The 27,284-nt window shown below is 36.3% G+C and overlaps 1 protein-coding gene and 1 non-coding gene across 3 annotated transcripts in view; both read left to right on the top strand.

Moving 5' to 3' along the window:
* The window catches only part of LRFN5 (leucine rich repeat and fibronectin type III domain containing 5), a 318,530-nt gene that overhangs the window by 269,134 nt on the left and 22,112 nt on the right, over positions 1–27,284 (top strand). The window lies entirely within an intron of this gene.
* LOC139178508 (U4 spliceosomal RNA) lies at positions 21,432–21,572 on the top strand. Its single transcript, XR_011562894.1, has one exon. It is a non-coding gene; the product is annotated as a U4 spliceosomal RNA (small nuclear RNA).

Raw genomic sequence — 27,284 nt, forward strand, 5'->3', positions numbered from 1 at the left:
GCAGTCATCATGCATTCTTCAGCTTGAGTCTTGTCCAAGTTTCCCGTAATTGACTCTAAGGACTATGGGGCCAGATAGTTCTTACTGCCAGAATCACCTTAGTACAGTGCCAGCTGTCTAGAAAGAAAAATAACGCCCAGAAGGTCTACCACAGGCCAGAAAACAAACAAAACAAAACCAAAAATCTAGGAAATTTAAAAGCATAAGACACTTGGCATTAAAATAACTTTTCTATTTCATAAATAGAAATGAACAATAGAAAGACTAGTTTTTATTGTATTTGCCTTATTTACAAAACATTTGTAAATATTTCAGACACTGCAGGGTTTTAGAAAACAAAAGGGTGATTTTCTTTTTTCTTTCTTTCCCAATCTTAGGAGTTTTGTTTTATATTTAATACTTGTATTCTTTTAGACCCATTTCTATATAAACACAAATATATATCCCCACATAGAAACATTTTAAATATAAATGGATTGAGCAAAGTAGATTATCCATTTTTTTTTTCTTTTTTTCTTTTTTTCATTTAATGTTTTACTGCGGACATTTTTCTATGGCATACACCAAGATTTATAATGTATTTTTTTCCCTCCTTGTTCTTAGCATATTTTTCTATGTTCTATTTAAGAAAGTTGCTGAAACTGCTATTTCAAAATGAAATGTGGAAAGGGAGAGTTTCCTTTCCATTTTCATCCCAGACTGGAGAACTAAGGCAGATGACCCATATTTGTCTCCTTCGGCTCACATGCTTACCCTTGTGCAGGGCAAAGGAGTCATGTGCCCAGAACTACCTAGAATGGCAGCTGACAGTGGAGTTTCTCCAGTAGATGGAAGAGTCCTTCAGCAGGTGAAGAAGGAATGCTTGGTTAACAGAAGCAACAGACGTCCACTACAGAGTGAAATCCTGCAACTTTATATTGAAATACATTTAAACAAAAATGCTAATGGACTTTTATAAAGGGTTTTAAGGCTGACTAACCCAATATTGTCCTTTATAGAAAAAGATAATTCTAGTCCAGAATTGCGTTTAGTTTCCAGGTCTCTTAAGTCTCTTTTAACCTAGAAAGGTTCAGCAGAATGATGTTGATTTTTCTACATTTTTGAGATGTTGTCAAATCAGTACCAGTTTTCTTCACTATTAAATTACTACATATCTTTTAAATTAGTTCTTTTTGTAAGGAGATGTTTTGAGACTGTAGAAATACTCTATTTTTTAACAAACTTTCACACACTATTTTGACATCTATTAATGATTATACCTGGATCAGTATATTACTGATTACCATATTGTTTGCCTGATGGTATTTTTCTAGCTTTATTATTATTTCTACATTTTTCTGTTTGCCTTCTGCTATTATAAGGAATACCATCTCCTTCTCCCCTGCTTGTTCATACATTTGTACATTTCTACTAGTATTGTCAGCATGACTCAGGGATTCCTAGGTTACTCAACTAGTTATAAATTGTTACTATCTTGTATTTTGATGTTCAAATTACATGTAACACACTTTGTGCAGTGAAATTCTAACCAGCTTCATTTTGACAAATTTTGCACTGCATTTTTTTAAATTAAATTTATTTATTTTAATTAGAGGCTAATTACTTTACAATATTGTATTGGTTTTGTCATACATCAACATGAATCCACCACAGGTGTACACATGTTCCCAATCCTGAACCCCCCTCCCACTTCCCTCCCCATACCATCCCTCTGGGTCATCTCAGTGCATATATGGAATTTAGAAAGATGCACTGCATTTTTAATTAATGTTTTTTTTCTTTTCATGTTTCCTGGAGCTCTCTGAGGAAAGGGCCATGGTTTTATTCATCTCTGTATTTCCACTGTCTAAAAGAATAGTTGAATTGTAGTAGTGATCAACACTTGTTGAACAGAGATAGGTCTACAATAACTCTCATGTGAATTTTATTTTAAATGTTTATTAAAGTAAATACAATAACCAGAAGAGTTCAAAAATTAAGTGTACAGTTTGATTAATTATTACAAAGTGAAGATTTGTGTAAACATACATTGTCCAAAAAACAACCATTGTCCACATTCTAGAGACTCACCTTATGCCCTGCCCAGTAGATAGCCCATGCTTTCACTTCATATATAATCACTATCTTCACATCTACACTGTGAATTATTTTTACTTGGTTTTGAATTTTATGTAGTAAACCATCCAGTACTTTTTGTGTGTGACTTTTTTTGAGCAATATTATGCTTGTGAGATTCATCCATAATTTTGAGTGTTAAAAGTGGCTTTATTTTGTTTGTTTGTTTGGTATAGTGTTGAACCATATGAACCCTGTAATTTAGGGACATTTGAGTGCCTTCTGGTTTTTCACTGGGGGCTTCCCTGGTGGCTCAGTTGGTAAAGAATCCACCTACAATGCATGAGACCATCTGCAAGAGGGAACCCAGGTTTAGTCCCTGGGTCTGGAAGATCTGCTCGAGAAGGAAATGGCAAGCAACTCCAGTACTCTTACCTTTGAAACCCATGGAGAGAGGATCCTGGTAGGCTACAATCCTTGGGGTCATAAGAGTTGGACACTAATAGTGATTGAACATTCCAATGCATATCTCTTAGTGCCTATGAACATCAACTGGTGTTGGGTATATGCCATATGTGGAAAAACTGGTTCATTGTGTGTGTGTGTTATGTAATATATTCACTATAATGTATCCACAGGATAGGGTATAGATTGCCCTTGGCTCTGTATTCCTACCATGCTTATAATTGACAGTATGCATTTTTATAATGTAGTTTGTGGGATTTGTAGTTGTAACCCATTGTAAATTTCTTCTCCATTTCTTTGATGACAAATAAGGTAGAATCAGTTCAGTTCAGTTCAGTTGCTCAGTCGTGTCCGACTCTTTGCCACCCCATGAATCGCAGCACACCAGGCCTCCCTGTCCATCACCAGCTCCCAGAGTTCACCCAGACTCATGTCCATCAAGTCAGTGATGCCATCCAGCCATCTCATCCTCTGTCGTCCCCTTCTCCTCCTGCCCCCAATCCCTTCCACCGTCAGAGTCTTTCCCAATGAGTCAACTCTTCACACGAGGTGGCCAAAGTACTGGAGTTTCAGCTTTAGCATCATTCCTTCCAAAGAAATCCCAGGGCTGATCTCCTTCAGAATGGACTGGTTGGATCTCCCTGAAGTCCAAGGGACTCTCAAGAGTCTTTTCCAACACCACAGTTCAAAAGCATCAGTTCTTCGACGCTCAGCCTTCTTCACAGTCCAACTCTCATATCCATACCTGACCACAGGAAAAACCATAGCCTTGACTAGACGAACCTTTGTTGGCAAAGTAATGTCTCTGCTTTTGAATATGCTATCTAGGTTGGTCATAATTTTCCTTCCAAGGAGTAAGCGTCTTTTAATTTCATGGCTGCAATCACCATCTGCAGTGATTTTGGAGCCCAAAAAAATAAAGTCTGACACTGTTTCCACTGTTTCCCCATCTATTTGCCATGAAGTGATGGGACCAGATGCCATGATCTTCGTTTTCTGAATGTTGAGCTTTAAGCCAGCTTTTTCACTCTCCTCTTTCACTTTCATCAAGAGGCTTTTTAGTTCCTCTTCACTTTCTGCCATAAGGGTGGTGTCATCTGCATATCTGAGGTTATTGATATTTCTCCCGGCAATCTTGATTCCAACTTGTGTTTCTTCCAGTCCAGTGTTTCTCATGATGTACTCTGCATATAAGTTAAATAAGCAGGATGACAATATACAGCCTTGACGTACTTCTTTTCCTATTTGGAACCAGTCTGTTGTTCCATGTCCAGTTCTAACTGTTGCTTCCTGACCTGCATATAGATTTCTCAAAAGGCAGATCAGGTGGTCTGGTATTCCCATCTCTTTCAGAATTTTCCACAGTTTATTGTGATCCACACAGTCAAAAGCTTTGGTATAGTCAATAAAGCAGAAATAGATGTTTTTCTGGAACTTTCTTGCTTTTTCCATGATCCAGCGGATGTTGGCAATTTGGTCTCTGGTTCCTCTGCCTTTTCTTTTTTTTTTTTTTTTTTTTTGCTGTTACGTTGTTCTTTTTTTTTTTTTTTTAAAACTTTACATAATTGTATTAGTTTTACCAAATATCAAAATGAATCCGCCACAGGTATATATGTGTTCCTAAAACCAGCTTGAACATCAGGAAGTTCACGGTTCACATATTGCTGAAGCCTGGCTTGGAGAATTTTGAGCATTACTTTACTAGCGTGTGAGATGAGTGCAATTATGTGGTAGTTTGAGCATTCTTTGGCATTGCCTTTCGAAATGGCAAACAGTACTAAAAGGTAGAATACATCTGTAAATATATATATATATATATATGCCTTTAGTAAAGTGTTCACTCAAGTCTTTGTTCATCTCTCTAGTTGGTTTTTATTTCTCTTACTAAATTACAGGGATTATTTATATTATTTGGATATGAGTTCTTTATTATGTGTATAGCAAATATTTCTAGATAGTTGTTTGCTTCTGCATTCTCTACGTGACCCAATATCGTACTGGCTTAGTTACTGTAGCTTCATAAACCATGCTATATGGTAGAACAAATTCACATGTCTTGTGATTTAACTGGAGTTTTAATAAATGGCATTTATAGTATGTCACATCTTCTGGTGTTTTATTTGGCTTATTTTTGATTCAGTAGTTTATTTTATTTATTTGTTTTCTTTGTTGTTGTTTCATCATTTTCACTAAATGTAATCCTAGGTCTTTGATTTTATTTTCCTCCTTTTGCAGATGGTATATTTTTATCTGTAGCTTTAGCTTTTTTTTATATATCAATTTGCAAACCATAACAGTTTTGTTTCTTCCTTTCGATTATTTACACTTCTTTATTTACGTTCTTGTTTATTTTACTTCTAGAACATCCAGTCCATTCCCAAATAAAAGTGGAGATAATAGACATCCTCATCTTGTTACTTACTCACACAGAAAACATTCAGTATTTCATCATGAAGAATAGCATTTTTAGTATACCATTTTTTTTAGGTTAAGTACTTTCTATATATTACTAGCTTTAGAAAGATTTTTAATTTTTAAAATCAGAACAGGTGTTGAATTTTATCTAAATATTTTACTGTATCTATGGAAATGATATATGGTTTTTCTCCTTTATTCTGTTAAAAAAATTACACTGACTTTGAAATGTTAAAAATAATTTCTGAAATTAATCCAAGCTCATTATGTTTTTTTCATTTACATAATGGCTGTAGTCAGTTTAATAATAATGCATTAAGAATGTTTGTGCCTTAGCAATATCATTCATAATTCTCTTCTAATAACATTTTCATCATTATTTAGTATTAATGTTATGATGTCATAATATACATTTAGAGTATTTTTTCCTTTTTCATTCTCTGAAAGAGTGTAAATGTTGCTATTATTTCTTTACTTGTTTGGAACTATTAATTAGTAAAACCATCTGTGCCTAAAGATTTCCTCATAGGAGGATTTTAATTATGGATTCTACTTCATTAATAATGATAGATATGTTCAGATTTTTGTAATATTTCTTGTGTCAGACTGGTGTGGTAACTATTTTTTTCTATAAACTTGTTTTTGTCATGTAAATTTTTAAATGTCTGGTCCCAGTTATTTTAATAGCTACATATTTTTAAAAATACCTTTATTATCAATAATGGTATCCTTTTTATTGCCCTACTCAGTCTGGATAGTCAACAGTTACTTTTATCAGTTATTTTAAACAACAATTTTGGTTTGTTGAAATTTCCTATTGTATATTTATTTTCTATTTCAAAAGTTTCTGCCTTTGTCTTTGTTTTCTTTCTTTTACTTTTCTTGGTTTTAATTAGCCATTCCTTTTACAATATATTAAGAATGATGATTAGTCCCTGCTTTTCATTATTTTTTTTTCTTTTCTAAAATATGCCTTTAGAACTCTACAATTACCTCTTTGATGTTTTAGTTGTATACTTCAAGATTTGATATATAGAGTTTTCATTATCATGTAATTCAAGATATTTTCTGATTTGTATTATTACTTCTTTCTTGGCCCATGGGTTATTTTAAATATACTAGTCAATTTCCACACATATGCAAATATTATGCATATATTTTTCTTATTAATTTCCAGCTTAAAGCACTATGGTCTGAAAAATTATTCTGGATAATTCAGTCCTTTGAAGATTTTATAGTCTTGTTTTAATTCAAAGAATATTTGATTTTTAAAAATATTTTCTTTGTTTATAAAATGTTTATTTTGCAGTTAATATGCAGAGTGTAGTATGTATTATTAGAGCAACTATTGAATCATGTTCTCAACCATTTTATATTCCTATTAGTTATTTTCACTTTCTCTGTTTATTCTTTTGTATACAAGATAATGTATTAAATTATATCTGATGATTATTGCTTTATTTATATTGCTTCCTACCTTTTGATACTGCATTATTAAGAAATCATACAGTTTATAATTCGTGCATCATCCTGTTGAAGTATATCCTTTTTCTTTAGTTCTGTAGCAACATGCATAAGATAATAGCATGATCTAATATTATTTATCTAATAATAAATAATATGTTAGCATGACATAAACAATAATAAGATTGAAGTTATATTTTAGATTCATTAATTGGGATTGTTCATAGATATTTTAAGAGACAACTAGGATAGTTTTCTGTGTTAGTGTTCTCTGAGATTAAGATAAAAATGACACAGTTTTTGGTGATTGACAGTAACACTGATACCCATTCAAAAAAATAAGCTACAGTCACAGTTTATCACTTAAATGCAACCTTTTAATTATTTGATAATTTTAAATTATGTAATATGCTCTATTAGGGAGATTTTGTTTCATACAGATCTTTCTATGTAATTTATAATGTGTGTGTGTGGTATGTGTGTGTATGTGTACACTCAGTCACTCAGTCGTGTCCAACTCTTTGGGACCCTATGGACTGTAGCCCACCAAGCTCCTCTCTATCCATGGAATTTTAAGGCTAATATCATGATAGAAATAGCAAGAAAATGTAAAACTTTCCCCCCTTTTCTTATATAATAACAAGAAAACTTGGATGGGGTTAACAGGGTGGGTTTAAGAAAAGAGGCAGCCAAACAATAATAATAGTTACCATGGGAGTCTGATAAACTTGCTTATGCAATTTATGAATATCTTCTGAAAATTCTTGGTCTAAGATGAAAATCTTTCCCACCAGAGAGCCAAGAGCAGAGCATTACCATAACCTTCAATTGGTTCTTAGCCATATTGTCCCTGAACCTGCAGAAGACGATAATCTCTTTCATAGCTATTATCTTTATGTTCTGCTGGAGCATAAGAAAGCCTATTAATGCAGTCTTCCCAGGACTCTTCCCAGAAATCAAAAGGAAAAATGGAAAATGAATCCACTTCCTTATACTGTACACAAAAATCAACTCATGAACCTAAATATAAGACCTAAAACCATCAAACTTATAGAATGAAAACATAGAATTCCATCTAAATGACGTTCCATTAGGATGGTATTTGAAATTGTAGCTATACTTTTCAATAGTGATGTGACATTTACCTAAAATATTGTCTGTTTTACAGTAGTTATATTAATATCTACATCATAGCAGCATTATGAATGTCATTTGGTGTACTACACCTGAGCAAACCTGTGTGTTGTGCAGAGTGGAAACAAGGTTTAATTTCAGATAATCTGACCTAAAGAAATTTAGATTTATATTTTATGTAAATCAAAATCTCCGTATTTGGACCTATTCACATCTTAATTTTTACTTTTTTCCACTTCTTTCTCCAGAGTATCAATGAATTTTTTACCAGGGTAAGGGGTCAAATCTTTAATCCTAACATTAAGCCACACTGGCATCAGTGTTACTATATACATCATCCCAGATTATTCTCAAGTAACAACAAATCTGATATTCGCATCTATTACATGTTTTATCCTTTTCTGTTTCTGCCATTTTGTTTGATGACAAATTGAATGAATTCACTAAGTAGACCCTTTATATAATGTGTTACTTCTCACCTTCTCTCCCCAGCTTCCCCCTCTCTTTCTCCATCCACCCCTTCTCCCACAGGCTTCTTGGAAGTGCTCTTTTACGGTACTCACGTATTACTTGATGTCTTCTTTGTCTCTGATATATAACCTTTTTGTACCTCTCATGCCATAATTGCTAAGGGAACATTTATGGGAGCAATGTCTTCCAAAGATCTAGACAGAAAGGGTAGGACAGCTCTCCTTAACTTGTGAAAACTAGAAGTGTTTTTACTACAATTTTCTCTCTATATTCACCTTGGAAGTGCTGTTCCTATGTACACATTTGTCTCTGTACTAAAGTCAGAATATTTTCATCACCCTCCAGTATGACGAAGGAAAGAAAGAAGGAAAGCAAAAAATAAAAAGCAACAACAAACTAGTGACATTGTGAATGAAAATTATTTTTAAGACACTAGCCTTTTAAAACTCACAAGGTGAACTCTCACATCCATACATGACCACTGGAAAAACCATAGCTTTGACTAGATGGACCTTTGTTGGCAAAGTGATATCTCTTCTTTTTAAAATGCTGTCTAGGTTGGTCATAGCTTTTCTTCCAAGGAGCAAGCATCTTTTAATTTCATGGCTGCAGTCACCATCTGCAGTGACTTTGGAGCCCCCCAAAATAAAGTCTGACACTGTTTTCATTGTTTCCCCATCTATTTTCCATGAAATGATGTGGCCAGATGCCATGTTCTTAGTTTTCTGAATGTTGAGCTTTAAGCCAACATTTTCACTCTCCTCTTTCACTTTCATCAAGAGGCTTTTTAGTTCTTCTTCACTTTCTGCCATAAGGGTGGTGTCATCTGCATATCTAAGGTTATTGATATTTCTCCCAGCCATTATTCCAGCTTGTTCTTCACCCAGCCCAGCATTTCTCATGATTTGCTCTTCATATAAGTTAATTAAGCAGGATGACAATATACAGCCTTGACATACTCCTTTCCCTATTTGGAACCAGTCTGTTGTTCCATGTTAAAAATCACTGCAGATGGTGACTGCCGCCATGAAATTAAAAGACGCTTGATCCTTGGAAGGAAAGCTATGACCAACCTAGAAGGCAAAAAATCAGAGACATTACTTTGCCAACAAAGGTCTGTCCAGCCAAAGTTATGGCTTTTCCAGTAGTCATGTATGAATGTGAGAGTTGGACTATAAAGAAAGCTGAGCACTGAAGAATTGATGCTTTTGTACTGTGGTATTGGAGAAGACTCTTGAGAGTCCCTTGGACTGCAAGGAGATTCATCCAGTTTATCCTAAAGGAAATCTGTCGTGAATATTCATTGGAAGAACTGATGGTGAAGCTGAAACTCCAATACTTTGGCCACCTGATGTGAAGAACTGACTCACTGGAAAAGATCCTGGTGATGGGAAAGATTGAAGGTGAGAGAAGGGGACAACAGAGGATGAAATGGTTGGATGGCATCACTGACTTGATGGACTTGAGTTTGAGTAAGATCCAGGAGTTGGTGGACAGAGAAGCTTGGGGTGCTGCTATTCGCGGGATTGCAAGTGTCGGACTTGACTGTGCAACTGAAATGAACTGATCTGAAGGTGAAAATTAACTTTTCCTTATTTCACTTTACATTTTCTTTATGTTCTGTCTACCCCTGAAATAGTAGGTTGACAAAGTTCTAAATAAGGGGCCATGGAAGGAATGGGCAATGGAACATATAAAGGGATTAACATGTTGCAGGACAAAAACCAATGTTCATTGGCTAGTACTTTAAAATATCATGCTTCCTCAAGCTTAGCACAATTCTTGGCATAAAGAAAGGAATCAGCAAATGGTAGCCAGAGCAATAATTGTTCTAATTATAGTAGTGAATATAGTGGTAGTAGTCATTCAGTTACGTAACTAAAGTTCTTAGACATTCTGGCTTGTTCCTAGTTTCTCCAAAGGGCATATAAACCAGGTTCCTGGTCTCCAGGTGCTCACCATCTGGGGAAGCATGGCATGAATGGAGTATGCCTTGCTAGAAGGTTTCTTTGGAGCACGTCCTCCACTCCTCCTGGGCCATTCCTTTTGCCAGGTGGTACCTACTTCGGCTAAAGAAAATGTACTTAAATAAAGACTTATTAATCACAGGACGCTTTGGGTACTTTTAGATATTTAAGCATTTTTAAACATTTTTGATGGAATAGACTGTACTGAAAAGTGCATAAAACATACATGTGCAGTACAGTGAGTAACTGTAAGATGAATACACATTTGGTCTGTTCCTCTGTCAGTCTGCTTCTATCTTTAGACCATATTCCCTCTATTTCCTCACAAATAAACATAATCCAGAGTTTATTTTAATTGATAACTTGCTTTTCTTTATGGTTATATCACCTTTTGAATATGTCCCTGCTTTTTCCCATTTTTGTGGAGTCTGTTGTGTTTATTCATACGTGTCTTTCTTCTTTTGTCAACATCATGCTCATGAACAATATGTATCTCCCTGCAGCAGTAGTCCTTCATTTTCATTGCTTACAGTATCCCTTGTTTAAGAATACTCCACTGTGTATTTCACTATGGGTAGATTACTGGGTTGTTTCCAGTTTGGGATTATTTCAAGGAACACTAATGAACACATTTTTCTGTATGTCTTCCGAGCACATATGAACCACCCCCAATCCATTAGGAAGTTTCTGTATTCATGACCAGAAAATAGCTCTCAGGACAGAAGTGTTTTTAAAAAGTAACGCTTATCTCTGTGGGATCTTACATTTCCTAAAATTCAATCTGGTACATTTCACTTCCTTGTTAACTTTATGGAGAGTTTTAAAATAGTTTTTCATTAGTATTTCATTCAGCTTTTTAAATTATTCTCAGTAAAAGGGACCCTCTTATGTGACCCAACATTATCAGAATCAGAATTCTATCAAGCATTATCTATAGTTTTAGTTTAGGTTTTTAAAATAACTATGATCATGCTACACATCCAATTTATATCCCACTTTTTTTTTCCCCTTTGGATTTTATTTTTTTATTTTTTATTTTTTTTAGTTTATTTTTAAACTTTACAATATTGGATTAGTTTTGCCAAACATCGAAATGAATCTGCTTTTTTAATCTAAAATACATTGTATTAGTTATCTGTTGCTGTGATATTGCCTTAAACTTGGTGACTTAAAACAGAGCAGAGGTTCCATGGATTAGTCTGGGCACATCTTAGCTGAATCCTCTGTTGAGGTCTCTTAGGCTACAGTAGAATTGTCGGCTGTATTGCGTTTTCATCTGGAGGCTTTACTGAGAAAGAACTGCTTCCTAGTGCCCTCAAGCTGGTAAAATGCATTTGCACTGCTGTGGAATCCTGACAGTTTACTTCTTCACAGTCAGCAATGGATGGACAAGATCTCTTCTGCATGAGGTATCTAACTTCAGGAGAGCTTAGACCATTTTTTAAAGTTCTCACTGATATGCCATGGCCCCAGAATAATCCTTATTTTTATTAACTTGAAGTCAAACAATTAATATATGCAAAGTCCCTTTACCTTTTGCTTCACTTAGGGGAAGATTAAACAAGAGTGCATATACCAAGGTGTGCTAATATGGGAACAGACTAGAATTCTACCCACCACATATTGTAACACATATTTCCCTGTTATCTTTAACTGTCTACTATAAAGGTGTTTGATGACTGTATTACATTCAAACATGAAGTATATTGGAATTCCCTTGAACACTAGATTATAGGGTTACATTTATGTTTTGCATGCCTAGTTTTTAAGGCTTCTAAAACTCTAATCCTCACCAGATGGGATGAGCTGATTCATTGGAGAAGGAAAAAAAAAAAAAAAAACCCTGATGCTGTGAATGATTGAGAGCAGGACAAGAAGGGGTTGATAGATGATGAGATGGTTGAATGACATCACCCACTCAATGGACATGAATTTGGTCAAACTCTGGAAGATAGTGAAGGACAGGGAAGTCTGGCATGCTGAAGTGCATAGGGTCACAACGAATCAGATAGGAGTTTGACTGAACAAAAATAAAATCCACTGTTACCCAAGCCTAGATTGGGAAAGTAAGCCTGTAGTAGCACTTACTACAAACATTTAGTCAATGAGAAAAACAAATCTGTTTTTACATTACATTCTCATAAACAGAGCATGTTTGTAGTTGACCCAATACCTAAGTTTTATAAAATTTTTCTGAGTTAGCTTGAAATAATAAACTTTCATAACTAACTTATTATGAAGAAATGCCTCAGGGATGAAATGAACAGTGTTTACCCTAGGATATATGGCAGATGGGTGCTAAATGTGTTTATTCACTTTGATCATCATAAAATGTTTGTTTTTAGCAACTCTGTGAGGTTTGTGATAGCCCAGAGCAATACTTGTCAAAAATGTCTCAGTTAATAGACAATCTTTATAATTATATGACTCATTGCTAAAAAATATGGATTAGTATTAAAAGAATCCAAGTTAGTTTTAACTTTTCATTTTACAGAAAATATGTGCTTACTGCATGTAATATCTTTAAAATATTTGAAATATATATATATATATATAGAGAGAGAGAGAGAGAGACTTGAATGCATATTTCTTTCTAGTCATTTTTAGAATATTTATATCTGGTGCCTTAACATTTTTAAAATCATACTGAACCAGTTGTGATTAGTTTAGCTGTGAGTACTATCCTGTGCTTAGTTGCTCAGTCGTGTATGACCCTCTGTGATCCAATGGACTGTAGTTCACCAGACTCCTCTGTCTATGGGGATTCTCCAGACAAGAATACTGGAGTGGGTTGCCATGCCCTCCTTCAGGGGATCTTCCCAACCCAGGGATTGAACTCAGGTCTCCTGCATTGCAGGTGGATTCTTTACCAACTGAGCAACCAGAGAAATCCAAGAATACTAGAGTGGGTAGCCTATCCCTTCTCCAGGGGAACTTCCCAGCCCGGGAATAGAACTGGGGTCTCCTGCATTGCAGGCAGATTCTTTACCAGCTGAGCTACCAGGGAGAGACTTTGCAAAACGGTAGTTTAAACTTTCTAGAAGGTAACCCAGAGCTGGTCGTGATAATCAGGAAGGCCTCCTCCATCATCCTAACTCATGACACCCGTCTTCAGTGTCACCTTGGTGTCTAAGTTGGCTGCTAGAGTTCCTGGGATCATGTTCCAATTACAGTTCAGAAGAAGGCAGATGGACCAAAAGGACAAGTAACAATTCAGTGTCAGTCGCTTCCCTTTAACATGCCTTCTCTGGAGTTCTTGTCAACGTTTTCCCTTATACCTCATGGGAAAGAAGTGACTCACTTGACTGTATTTTTCTGCAAAAGAAGCTAGAAAATAAACTGTTCATTCTAGGAAGCAATATTCCAGGGGAAATTGGGATTCTGTTACTAAAGGAGAGAAGATATTGAAAAGGAAACCAGTGCTTTACACACACACACACACACTCATTTACACATACAGGTACTCATGTAGATGTAGGCTTGGAGATACATATATCTCCAATATAAATAGAAATTTATATTTTTATATAATTATAAAAATATATAAATATTTATATTTATATAATATATAAATTTATATATCTCCAATATAAAATTGCATATTCTGTTTTTTTACCAAGCACACAGCTGTCTAAATTCTACTTCATTGAGGTTCTTACACAGATATTTAATGTTTTGATTAAAAAGTAACTGAACCAATGTATAATATTATAATTTGCCATAAACTTGATAATAATGTTAGTTGCTCAGTCATGTCTGACTCTGTGGCCCCATGGACTATAGACCACTGGGCTCCTCTGTCCATGGAATTCTCCAGGCAAAAATACTGGAGTAGGTAGCCATTCCCTTCTCCAGAGGATATTCCCGATCCAGGGATCAAACCTAGGTCTCCCCCATTGCAGCCAGATTCTTTACCATCTGAGCCAAAGAGTCTTCTCAATATTACTGTTGTTATCAGTCGGTATGCTACTGCCATGATGACTGATGCTGAGGCTTCCACTCATGGAGCAGCTATTATAAGCCAATTGTTTTGTTAAATAGATGTATATGTGAGGTGAATAAATTTGGTTCAAGCCCTTGTCTTCAGGCACGGGCTAGCAGAGGCTAGCATAGGTAAAACAAGCTCCAAACCCAGGAGCATTTGAAAATCATGAAAACTTTATGCAGGGTTTTTTTGTGAGTACAAGAGGAGATTGCATAGCCCATATACAATAAAAACATCCTCTACTGCTTACTGAGTTTCCCTCACAACTCAAGGCTGCTGGATTCATCAGTTATCTCCCTTGTCAAAAGCCTATCAATACTGGACTTTTTCTTATTTCTCTATTCTATGCTTTACCTATTTCTCCAACCTCCAGGATCTTTTTCATTTTAGATGGCATAAAATCCTAAGTGTATACTACCTCTGGCAATGTGTGAGAATATTTCTTCATTGTATTCTCACCAGCGTAGATATTATCATTTAAAACCCATAAGTGTTTTAGAAAACAGCATTGTAATTCACATTTTAATTACTAAAACTTTGAAAACTTTCTCAGACACTTGCTAAACAGCTGGGTTTCCAAATCATTCCTTCACTCAGTATTTATTGAGAGTCTTTTTTGTTCCAACCCTTCCTCTAGATGTTGAGGATACAATGGTGAATGAAAGAGAAAAATCTCTGCCCTCATGAAACTTGCATTTTATTTGCTGAGTCAGAAAATAGACAAAGATAAGCAAAATGTATGAACAGTGAGATGATGGTGATTGTTATGGAGGAAAATAAAGTAAGGAATTGGAGAGTGAGGACTTATAATTTAAATAGGGTGGGCCCACTTTGAAGGTGACACTTTAGTAAAAGCTGGAAGGAATTGATGATTGAAAGAAAGTACACATACTCTTTAAGAGAGATGGTGAGATCCAGAAAAGAGGAGGGAGTGCAAAGAGTTGAGCAATAGTTCGCCCAGTATGGAGAAGGAAACGGTAACCCACTCCAGTCTTCTTGCCTGGAGATTTCCATGGACAGAGGAGCCTGGCTGCAGTCCATGGGGTTGCAAAGAGTTGCACACAACTGAGCTACTGACACTTTCGCCCAGTATGTTTGAGAAACAGCAAATCTGTTTGGCCAATCTGACAGGAGTGAAGTGAACCAAGGCCAGAGAATTTCTGAAATCTGAGACATAGCGGTAACCAGACCACGTAGGAATTGGCGGCCAGTAGAAGAACCTGAGCATTTTCTCCAAGTGAGATGGGAAGCAAGTAGAAAGTTTTTGATCTGCTTTAAGTTTTAGCAAGATCATTCTGACTGCTTTATAGAAAACAGAGTGGAGGAGGACAGTGGCCAAAGCAGGTCAACTAGTTAGGAGATGACTGTTATATTCCAGGTGAAAGATGAGGAAATGTCAGAGGCAGGTATGATATGATCCCATCACGTGTATATTTTTACTGTACAGTCTAGGATTAATGAACTGGATTTAGTATATAACAGAAAGAGAAGTAATGAATAATTCCAACGTTTGGGTCTAGGCTTTGAAAAGAAAGCAACTGACCTATAATTAGAGAGAAGTACTACAGTATAAGGAAAGCAGATTTGAGAGAGGAAATTAGGAGCTCAGTTGTAGACATGCTAATTTTGAGATTTTGTTTTTTAGAAATCAAAGTAGAGTGGATATGTTGACAGTTCAATACCGAAAGAGAGCAGGAGTGGTCCAGGCTCCTGTGAATTACCTGTTTGTATCCTTTACTCAGTTATTTCTTATATTTACATTTTTATATATCTGGACGTGGACTTTTTATATAGTATTCTTATGTTACTGTTAAAAATATGCATTGTGTCAAATTTGAAATGATCATTATGTTGTAAAGGGCCAAACAATGTTAATACAAAAAAAAAGGAACATCTAAAAAGAGTGAGTCAAGGGAGATGAACTGGGAGATTGGGATTGACATATATACACTACTATATATAAAACAGACAAGTAATGAGAACCTACCGTATAGTCCAGGGAACTGTACTCGTTGTTCTATAGTGACCTATATGGGAAGGAAATTCAAAAAGGAAGGTATATATGTGTACATGTGGTTGATTCACTTCGCTTTATAGCAGAAACTAACACAGCAGTGTAAAGCAACTCTACTCAAATAAAAATAAATAAATGAAAAGACTGAGAATGGTGCGTGTCTTTAAGTGAGATGGAGGAGAGAGAGGTAAGTGGGAGGGAGGGAGGGATAGAGACGAGGAACGAGAAGAGTGAGAGAGCAAGAAGGAGAGAGAGAGAGAGAAAACATAATGATTTCAGTGATATAAAAGCTTCCATATGGTATCAGTTTGTCAAAATATTTCTGTAGGAGTACTGCCGGAACTTTCCACCAGCACACATATTTAGTATATAAACCCTCAGTAAAGTCACTCCTTCCTCTGTATGTATGTATGCCTTTCTTTCCTCTCCCATTTTTTTCAGCTTCTGAACTGAATTTCCCATTGGTGAAAACTTGGCTGCATGCATGCCCACAATAATATCAAGATGAAGTCTAAACCATATTTTTTTTTCCGGAAGAATTATCCAGATTTCTAGAGGCCTGAATTATGTCAAACAACATCTCTGTGCAGATCCTTCTGTCTGCATTGCTACACTACTGTGCCTCTTTAATTGCTATGGCAACAGCACAACAGCACCAATATAACCACAGAGACTAGATACATGAAATGTTAAACACCTTTGGGAAACTGAAACATAATGGATAGCATAACATCTCAAAGGCTCAGAGAGTCACCTTTCAGAATTTCAAAGAAAAATGGATAAAGCACTAAATCATTTACTAGATTTAAAACACTGATGAATGGCATTCGGATTTGTATTGTAACCCTCATGATGTTCTTCCAAGTTGCCTTAAAAACAAGGTGCATCCTGAGAGAGGAGCTGCCCTGTTCTTGGAAATTGGAAGAAAGCTGGGGTCTTCTATGACTCTCAATCACAGGAGAGTTGATTTCATTGCATTTCACATCTGCGATAATGGTCCATGCCCTAGACCTTTCTCTTCCTGTGTCCATTGAAAACTCATTACCTGCAGTGAGATGCAATAGAAAGAAACTGGCATATTAAGTCTGATTGCAGTCTTCAATGACTAATATTTTCAGACCTTCAATGAGACTCAGTTTTCTCATCATTCAGTACCAAGTCTGATGTGGAACATGTTTATCCTGCTGTTTTCCACAGAGCATTGATACAGGGGGAGCATGCTTCTTCAGATTTGAAGTTGATGGGGAGCAACAGTGTGATACCCCAGCTAACAAGATACTCTTTATCTGAGAGCTTTCTCATTTGAAAGCCCCATGCCTTTCACCATCTTACAAAACCTTTGTTGTTTGGCTATCCCTTTTTATTTTTTTAAAAAAATTTTTGACCTGAATTATGGTTGATGTACAGTATTATGTAAGTTACAGGTATACAACATAGTGATGCACAAGTTTGTAGGTTATATTCCATTTATTTAGTGCAAAAGACTGTCTATATGCTCTGTGCTGTATAATACATGCTTGTGGCTTATTTATTTTACACACAATAGTTTGTAATCCCTTTGCCCTCTATTGCCCTCTGCTTCTGTCTCCCCACTGGTAACCACTAGCATGTACTATATCTGTGAGTCGGCTTCTTTATTTTTACTTTCACTGGCTCATTTTATTTTTAGATTCCACATTTAAGTGACATCATGCAGTATTTGTCGCTCTCTGTCTGACATCTTTTCCTAGAAATATGACTTTATTTGTAGATAAGTATGGCATATACTTATATATATAGTATATAAGGGGATGTGTAAGGATGCCAGAGGGGAAGGGTGGACTATAATGTCTGGCTTTTTAAATAACTTTTTACTTCATTTTGAAGTATAGCCAATTAACAATGTCTTGATAGTTTCAGATGCACAGCAGTGCGATGCATCTATAGATATACATGTGCCCATTCTCCCCCAAACTCCCCTCTCATCCAGACTGCCACGTAAGCTTGATCATCTGTCTGACTTACTGCACTTAGCGCAATACCCTCCAAGTCCATCTATGTTGGTGCAAATTGTAAAAATTCCTTCTTTTTTGTGTCTGAGTAGTATTTCATTGTGTGTGTGTCGGTGTTTGTGTAGATATATATACCGCGTCTTCTTTATCTGCTCTTTTGTTGATGGACACTTAGTTTACTTCCATATCTTGCTAATTGTAAATGCTGCTGTGAACATTGAGGTGAATGTATCTTCTCTACTTAATGTTTTCCTAATTAAACTTAAAAGTGTTTGCACAGCAAACTATCAACAAAGCAAAAAGACAGCCTACTGAGTGAGAGAAAATAATTTGCAAATAATATGATTGATAACATTTTAATACCCAAAATATATAAACAGGTCATAGAAATCAACATCAAAAAACAAATAACCCAATTTAAGTGGTTCAGTTCAGTTCAGTCCCTCATTCGTGTCCGACTCTTTGTGACCCCATGAATCGAGCACGCCAGGCCTCCCTGTCCATCACCAACTCCCAGACTTCACGCAGACTCACGTGCATCGAGTCAGTGATGCCATCCAGCCATCTCATCCTCTGTTGTCCCCTTCTCCTCCTGCCCCCAATGCCTCCCAGCATCAGAGTCTTTTCCAATGAGTCAACTCTTCACATGAGGTGGCCAAAGTACTGGAGTTTCAGCTTTAGCATCATTCCTTCCAAAGAACACCCAGGGCTGATCTCCTTCAGAATGGACTGGTTGGATCTCCTTGCAGTCCAAGGGACTCTCAAGAGTCTTCTCCAACACCACAATTCAAAAGCATCAGTTCTTCGACGCTCAGCCTTCTTCACAGTCCAACTCTCACATCCATACATGACCACAGGAAAAACCATAGCCTTGACTAGACGGACCTTTGTTGGCAAAGTAATGTCTCTGCTTTTGAATATGCTATCTAGGTTGGACATAACTTTCCCTCCAAGGAGTAAGTGTCTTTTAATTTCATGGTTGCAGTCACCATCTGCAATGATTTTGGAGCCCCCAAAAAATAAAGTCTGACACTGTTTCCACTGTTTTCCCATCTGTTTCCCATGAAGTGATGGGACCAGATGCCATGATCTTCGTTTTCTGAATGTTGAGCTGTAAGCCAACTTTTTCACTCTCCACTTTCAGTTTCATCAAGAGGCTTTTGAGTTCCTCTTCACTTTCTGCCATAAGGGTGGTGTCATCTGAATATCTGAGGTTATTGATATTTCTCCCAGCAATCTTGATTCCAGCTTGTGTTTCTTCCAGTCCAGCATTTCTCATGATGTACTCTGCATATAATTTAAATAAGCAATGTGACAATATACAGCCTTGACGAACTCCTTTTCCTATTTGGAACCAGTGGTAGAAGACCTAAATAGACATTTCCAAAGAGGACATGCATGTCCAACAAGCACATGAAAATATACTCAACATCATTAATTATCAGAAAAATGCAAATCAGAGCAACAGTGAGATATCACCGCACACTGGTCAGTATGACTATCACCAAACAGAACACAAATAACAAAAATTAGTGAGGATGTGGATAAAAGGGAACCCTCCTACACTGTTAGTGGGAATGTAAATTGGTGCTACCACTGTGAGAAATAGCATGGAGGTTCTCAAAAAAAAAAAAAAATAGAGCTACCATATGAACCAGAAATTCCACTCCTGGGTATATATTCCTTATTTCATTGCCCCTGTAAAATCCATGACTTGGGGCACTCACCATTCACACACATAGTAGGTTATCAAATTATTCTGTGAAACAAATAACCATCTACCCCGTCAGATTAATTATACCTATACCTGTCCCTTAGCAGCACTACTGTACTCATTAGTGCAAGTTTTCAGTATAAATTATTTTGCATTTTTATACACACATTCCCCCTTCCCCTTCCCAAATAGTTTTCAGTTACAGCTAAACCCCTATAAGGAGTGCTTACCATCAGTTCATTTTAGGAAACCACTTATCATCTGTGCCAGCTGGCCCAACTCTAAACTACTATTGTTCTAGCACTTTTGGAAGCCTTCACAAACTCTTAGCACTGGCCTGTTCTAGACCACTGTCTCTCTCCAAGCTTGTCTGCAAGAGAGAACGCATTCTCCTTCAGAGTTACCAGTTGTACTGACCTTCAGGATGCATGGACAGTCAGTGACATTACAGAGTCTCTGCAGGCAAACTCCTAAGTGGGCAAGTAAAGGGACAACTCAACCCACCTCACTGGGAGAATGCTGAGACCTCTTGATACACAGAAGTCACTCTCCTTTCTGAGATGGAATTTATATTCTTAAAGGAATCTTATGTATTTAAGTATTTGGGTAACTTCAGTTATATCTTGACACACCAAAGAAAAATGAATGACTGGTTAAATGTGACATCTGGGTTGTCATTCAGTATGCTCTTAAGTCTCCACCATAGTCATCTGTCAGCACCATAGTAGTCTGTCAGATGCAACTTGATTAAGAAGAGAGACCAGGAAAAAAGGAGTAAGTCACTTGATGAGCGTAAGGAATCAATGTTGGATCAATCTCTTTATATCCAAATGCTACATAATCAGGAAAACACAATAAAAGTAATATATATGTGACCTCATCTTATCCTAGAAACAGTATGGGTTTTGGAAGTAAATATATCTCCATCTTAAAGCTACCTTTTTGTTTACTTTCTGTAAGAAATCTCTCTCTTTCTGTAAGAATCTCAAGAAATCTCTTGAGGAGATTACTTAAATTTCTTAAATTTGATTTCATCATATAAAACGGGAAGAAAGATAGTACTTTATATGGAGCTGTGCAAGGATTAAATGAGATTTTGTATAAGTACATTGCATAGCAAGTATATTTTAGCTTTCTAATATAAGCTAACAAAATTAATATTAAAAACATTTCATAAGAGAAATAAAACATTATCTGTGTAGCATTCACCTTAATTTTTAAAAGCAGAGAAGTGATGAAATATTTGCACATCTATTAATTAGATAAAGCATGGCAAATATTCCACTTAGTAAACCGGCTTAATTATCACTTAGCATCTCAATCTTGTTTCCTCACCTATAAATAAAAGACCATTACTTCCTTAATGTTACCTGTGCCCTATCAATGGTAGCTATTTTTAAAAAATTTAGTTTGCCTAAGTAACTGGTCTCTTGTTCTTTAGTGTAAATAATATATGTTTATATACATATATGCCATGTTGAGTTAAAAATGCATACCTGTATGCATGTACATGTTGAGAAGAAAAACCACAAGATGCTGTATTAACTGACAGACCCTTTAGAATTGTGTAAATGTAAGTATCAAAATGTATGATGAGTTAGAATTTTTCACCATGCCTTTTATTATACTAATTGTGAATGTGTTTGTCTAATCAGATCCCAGCCTTCTAAGCTTGATAGATTCTAGCAAAACACCTTGTACACGGTGCAGAAGCTAAATAAGTCTTGCTGAAATTAATTTTAAAAATGAATGAATGAGCTTTGCGCAGTGGCAGTATCATAGCCAATGATGTTTATCCGAGGCATGATTATTACTAATTGAAAACTTTTCCCAGTACCCCCCCGTTACGACTTGAAATATAGTTGGCATTAGCAATTTTTGATAGTCTCCACAGAAACTGAATTAAAAAAAATGAATGAATGAATGTATGAGCGAATCTTCAAAATTTATTATGTTCAATGTGCTTAGGAATTTTACTAGCCACTTTATAATCAAAGATCAAAGGATGATTGTTCTAGGCTATATATGTCTTATTTTGAGGCCTGAATTTAGCAGGTTTAATTGCAATATCCTGAGTACATGTTTTGCTATAAACGTTATCATTGGTAGTCCTTCTATTAATAGAATAAAAATTAGGGTGAAATTTAAACTGTTTGAAACAACTTTCAAATTCATTATCTAAACTGTATTGTGAAATGTCCTTTGCCATAAAGGAACCATTCTGACACATCCTAAAACAACTCATCAGTGTCAGCAGGCATCAGCACCTGTTCGCAGGCATTAACCTGAGCAAAGGGACACTAATTAAATTGGTAGAGCTCTACTGAATGATAGCAAGGCAGCTCCTGAGGAGCCGGGGAGCTTTCCTTTAACTCAACATATAAATCGGTGCCATATTGGTTTCTGCAGAGAATAGATTATATTCTCAGTTGGTTGTAAGATCTAAATTCTCTTTTATATCCTGTTCTAGTTGCCAAATAAATACTGATTCTCTTGAGCATATGTTAGGTAGTAGCCATGGGCTGGAAGAAGGGTGCAGTACTGGAAAGTGATTTTCCAGTTTGTAGGTGATAGACACTTCTTTGTAAATGTGTCACTTTTGTGTCCCAGAGGAACTAGCTTCAAAGAACATATAATATAGAGACATGTAAATTTTATCTAAAGAGCTATATTGTATGACTATTTACTGAGTTACAGCCCTACTCAAATAATATTATTAAAGGGTTATTATTATTAATAATGTTATTATTAATAATAAATATTATTAAAAGGATCTTTGTTGGTTGCATTTAACTATTTAGAAAAGGCAACAAATTGTTTTAGAAGTTCCAATTAACTAGATAAGAATGAGGATCATGTCTATACTCTGTATCTTGTAATAACCTATAATGGAAAATAATCTAAAAAAGAAGTATATGTAAATAAAAAGAATGAGGATACTGTGTTTAATGGCCTTTATAAATGTTTAAGTTATGAAAACAAAGCATAGCAACTACTCTGCTCTTCTAGTCACATTTATTTCTTCAAGTGCTAATATATTAATCTAAAAAATGTCAAGGATTAATTTTTGAACTTGTTGTTCAGTCGTTCAATCATGTCTGACTCTTTACAACCCCATGGACTGTAGCCTGCCAGGCTTCCCTGTCTTTCACCATCTCCCAGAGCTTGCTCAAACTCATGTCCATTGAGTCAGTGCTGCCATCCAGCCATCTCACCCTCTGTCGTCCCCTTCTCCTCCTGCCTTCAGTCTTTCTCAGCATCAGAATATCTTCCAGTGAGTCAGCTGTTCGCATCAGGTAGCCAAAGTATTTGGAACTTCAGCTTCAGTCCTTCCAGTGAATATTCAGGGTTGATTTCCTGTATCAACTGGTTTTATTTCCTTGCAGTCCAAGGGACTCTTCAAGAGTCTACTCCAACACCACTGTTCAAAAGCATCAATTCTTCAGCGCTCAGCCGACTTTATGGTCCAAACCTCACATCCATACATGACTACTGGAAAAACCATAACTTTGACTCATATGGATCTTTGTCGGCAAAGTAATGTCTCTGCTTTTTAATATGCTGTCTAGGTTTCTCATGGCTTTTCTTCCAAGGAGCAAGCATCTTTTAATTTCTTTTAATTTGAATTTGTAGGAAATGAAAGCTCTGTTTCTTTATGTGATCCCTATCTCCTATCTTTTTATAAAGTTAGAAATTTTCACCCTGTCCTAAGATACATGGAAAAGCTAATTGATCACAATTCATATGCTTCTGTCATTACAGGTCTCACTTCAACAAAAAGTAAACACAGAATTAAGAAAGTGGTGCACATTTTATTCTAAATATATTGTTACTTTGCCATTCATTGTATCAGCAGTGAGATGATATTGTATCAGGCAGTAAATATGTTGCCTGATGAAGTAAATCAGATTGTGAAATAAGGTGCACAATTTTAGTTAAAATATAATCACATCTTTGAAGATATACGACAGACCTAAGGAAATGTGTATTTCTAAAATACGACTAAATTTTGATTAACTACCAATGATTTGTCATTTTATAAATTCTTCTTCCTTTAAATCAATGTTTGGAAACATAATAGAAAACTTGTATTTCCTCTTTTAGGTTTAACCAACTGTGGTGAGGAAAACGTGACATAAAGAAAATGCACCCATTTTAAATGTATGGCCAATGAATTCTTATGAATGTCACAAATAAGATATAGAATATTTCTATGACCCTGCCCCCGATTTTCTTGTACTCTTTCCCAGTCAATCTACTGTCCTCCAACTAGACAACGACAATCAATAGAATTGATTTCTATTACTATATATTAGTTTTTCCTATTCTAAATGCACATATACAGTTGACCCTTGAACAACAAGGGTTTGAACCATATGGGTTCACTTATATTCATTCACAAGTACTTGAGGCTAGGACTTCAAAATATTTTTTAAATGAGATATAACTGTCATATACCACTGTGTAAGTTTAAGGTGTAAAATGTGTTGACTTGATACATTTATATACAACAATATGATTGCCAATGTAGTGTTAGCTAACACCCCTATCATGCATGTGCTTCTCACTTCTTTTTTTCAGTGGGAGTAATTAAGTTATAGTCTCTTAGTGACTTTGTCGTTTATAATACAGTGTTGTTGTCTGCAATCACTATATTGTGCATAGATATTTAGGAATTATTTATCTACTAGCTGCAGGTCTATACCCCTTAAACAACATCTCCTCAATTCCTCCACGCCTCAGCCCTTGGTAACCAGCATTTTGCCCTCTGTCTTTATGAGACAATTTCCCTCAGTAGATTATATTTTCAGATAAGGAAAATATTGAGGAAGAATTAGGGAAGGAAAGGAAGATTGAAATGAATCCTCTAGGCGACAAAGACTTTCAGGTCTGGAAGAATTAATAAGAAGCTGAAGAACAGAAACTAAAAATCACTCTGGTTTTAGATCTAAAAACCAAGAGAGAGAGAGAGAGAGAGAGAAAGGGAGAGAAAGGAGAGAAAAAGGAACGAAAGAGAAAGGAAAGATCAATCCCTCTCCTCCCATACAGATATGTCTGACTTTCAACCACAGGCTTGAAGAACAGCTCACTTACAACCCAAAGCAGAGAAGTCTAGGGGTGAGAATAAAGATCAAGGAGATCTCCTTGGTCACCAAAAAGCTGGAAGCAGCCATAAAGCAGGATGAGCTCTCCAAAAGTTTGGAAATCAGAAAGCTCATCTGTGCAAAAGAGGCAGGTCTCCAAAACCATGCTAGTGCTAAGATTCATGTCTTACTGAATAGGAAATTCCCAACCATGCTCTCAGAACATTAGAAGCTATGGTGAACTGAACGACAGTAACACAGTAACAAACTGCAGGCTCGGCTAAATTGCAGAGCATGTGACACACTAGTATAAAACTCCTAGAAGATAACACGCGAGGAAACCTAGATGACCTTGTATATGGTGGTGCCTTTTCACATACAAGGTATTTGCAAAAGACAAATCTGTTAAAGACTGTTATCAAAAATGTACAAAGAAACTCTTAAAACTCAATAATAAAAAATGATTAAAAACAGGCCAGACTTTAAGAGATACCTCACCAAAGAAAAGATATCACTTCAGTTCAGTCCCTCAGTCATGTCTGACTCTTTACGACCCCATGGACTGCAGTACTCCAGACCTCCCTGTCCATCACCAGCTCCTGGAGTTCACCCAAACTCATGTCCATTGAGTTGGTGATGCCCTCCAACCATCTCATCCTCTGTTGTACCCTTCTCCTCCCACATTCAATCTTTCCCAAAATCAGGGTCTTTTCAAATGAGTCAGTTCTTCCCATCAGTTGGCCAAAGTGTGGAGTTTCAGCTTCAACACCAGTCCTTCCAATGAACACTAAGGACTTATCTCCTTTAGGATGGACTGGTTGAATCTCCTTGCAGTCAAAGGGATGCTAAAGAGTTCTCCAACACCACAGTTCAAAAGCATCAATTTTTCGGTGTTTAGCTTTCTTTGTAGTCCAACTCTCACATACATACATGACTACTGGAAAAACCATAACCTTGACTAGTTAGACTATTGTTGGAAAAGTAATATCTCTTCATTTTAATATGCTGTCTAGGTTGCTCATAAATTTTCTTCTAAAGAGGAAGCCTCTTTTAATTTCAAAGTGGCAGTCACCATCTGCAGTGATTTTGGAGCCCTGCCAAAAAAATAATGTATGCCACTGTTTCCACTGTTTCCCCATCTATTTGCCATGAAGTGGTGGGACCAGATGCCATGTTCTTAGTTTTCTGAATGTTGATCTTTAAGTCAACTTTTTCACTCTCCTCTTTCACTTTCATCAAGAAGCTCTTTAGTTCTTCACTTTCTGGCACAGGATGGTGTCATCTGCATATCTGAGGTTATTGATATTTCTCCCAGCAATCTTGATTCCAGCTTGTGCTTCATCCAGCCCAGCGTTTCTCATGATGTACTCTGCATATAAGTTAAATAAGCGGGGTGACAATATACAGCCTTGACATACTCCTTTTCCTATTTGGAACCAGTCTGTTGTTCCATGTTCAGTTCTAACTGTTGCTTCCTGACCTGCATACAGATTTCTGAAGAGGCAGGTCAAGTGGTCTGGTATTCCCATCTCTTTCAGAATTTTCCACAGTTTATTGTGATCCACACAGTCAAAGGCTTTGGCATAGTCAATAAAGCAGAAATAGATGTTTTTCTGGAACTCTATTGTTTTTTTGATGATCCAGCAGATGTTGGCAATTTGATCTCTGGTTTCTCTGCCTTTTCTAAAACCAGCTTTAACATCTGGAAGTTCATGATTCACATATTGCTGAAGCCTGGCTTGGAGAATTTTGAGCATTACTTTACTAGCGTGTGAGATGAGTGCAATTGTGCAGTAGTCTGAGCATTCTTCAGCATTGCCTTTCTTTGGTTTTGGAATGAAAACTGACCTTTTCCAGTCCTGTTTGGATAACTGCTGATTTTTCCAAATTTGCTGGCATATTGAGTGCAGCACTTTCACAGCATCATCTTTAGGATTTGGAATAGCTCAACTCAAATTCCATCACCTCCACTAGCTTTGTCTGTAGTAATGCTTCCTAAGGCCCTGACTTCACATTCCAGGTTGTCTGGCTCTACGTGAATGATCACACCATTGTGATTATCTGGGTCGTGAAGAATTTTTTTGTACAGATCTTCTGTGTATTCTTGCCACCTCTTCTTAATATCTTCTGCTTCTGTTAGGTCCATACCATTTCTGTCCTTTATCGAGCCCATCTTTGCATGAAATGTCCCCTTGGTGTCTCTAATTTTCTTGAAGAGATCTCTAGTCTTTCCCATTCTGTTGTTTTCCTCTATTTCTTTGCATTGATCACTGAGGAAGGCTTTCTTATCTCTCCTTGCTATTCTTTGGAACTCTGCATTCAGATGTTTATATCTTTCCTTTTCTCCTTTGCTTTTTGCTTCTCTTCTTTTCACAGCTATTTGTAAGGCCTCCTCAGACAGCCATTTGCTTTTTTGCATTTCTGTTTCTTGGGGATATTCTTGATCCCTGTCTCCTGTACAATGTCACGAACCCCCATCCATAGTTCTTCAGGCACTCTGTCTATCAGATCTAGTCCTTTAAATC

The sequence above is a fragment of the Bos indicus genome, chromosome 21 (assembly GCF_029378745.1).
Source record: "Bos indicus isolate NIAB-ARS_2022 breed Sahiwal x Tharparkar chromosome 21, NIAB-ARS_B.indTharparkar_mat_pri_1.0, whole genome shotgun sequence".
In the NCBI taxonomy this organism is placed as follows: domain Eukaryota; kingdom Metazoa; phylum Chordata; class Mammalia; order Artiodactyla; family Bovidae; genus Bos; species Bos indicus.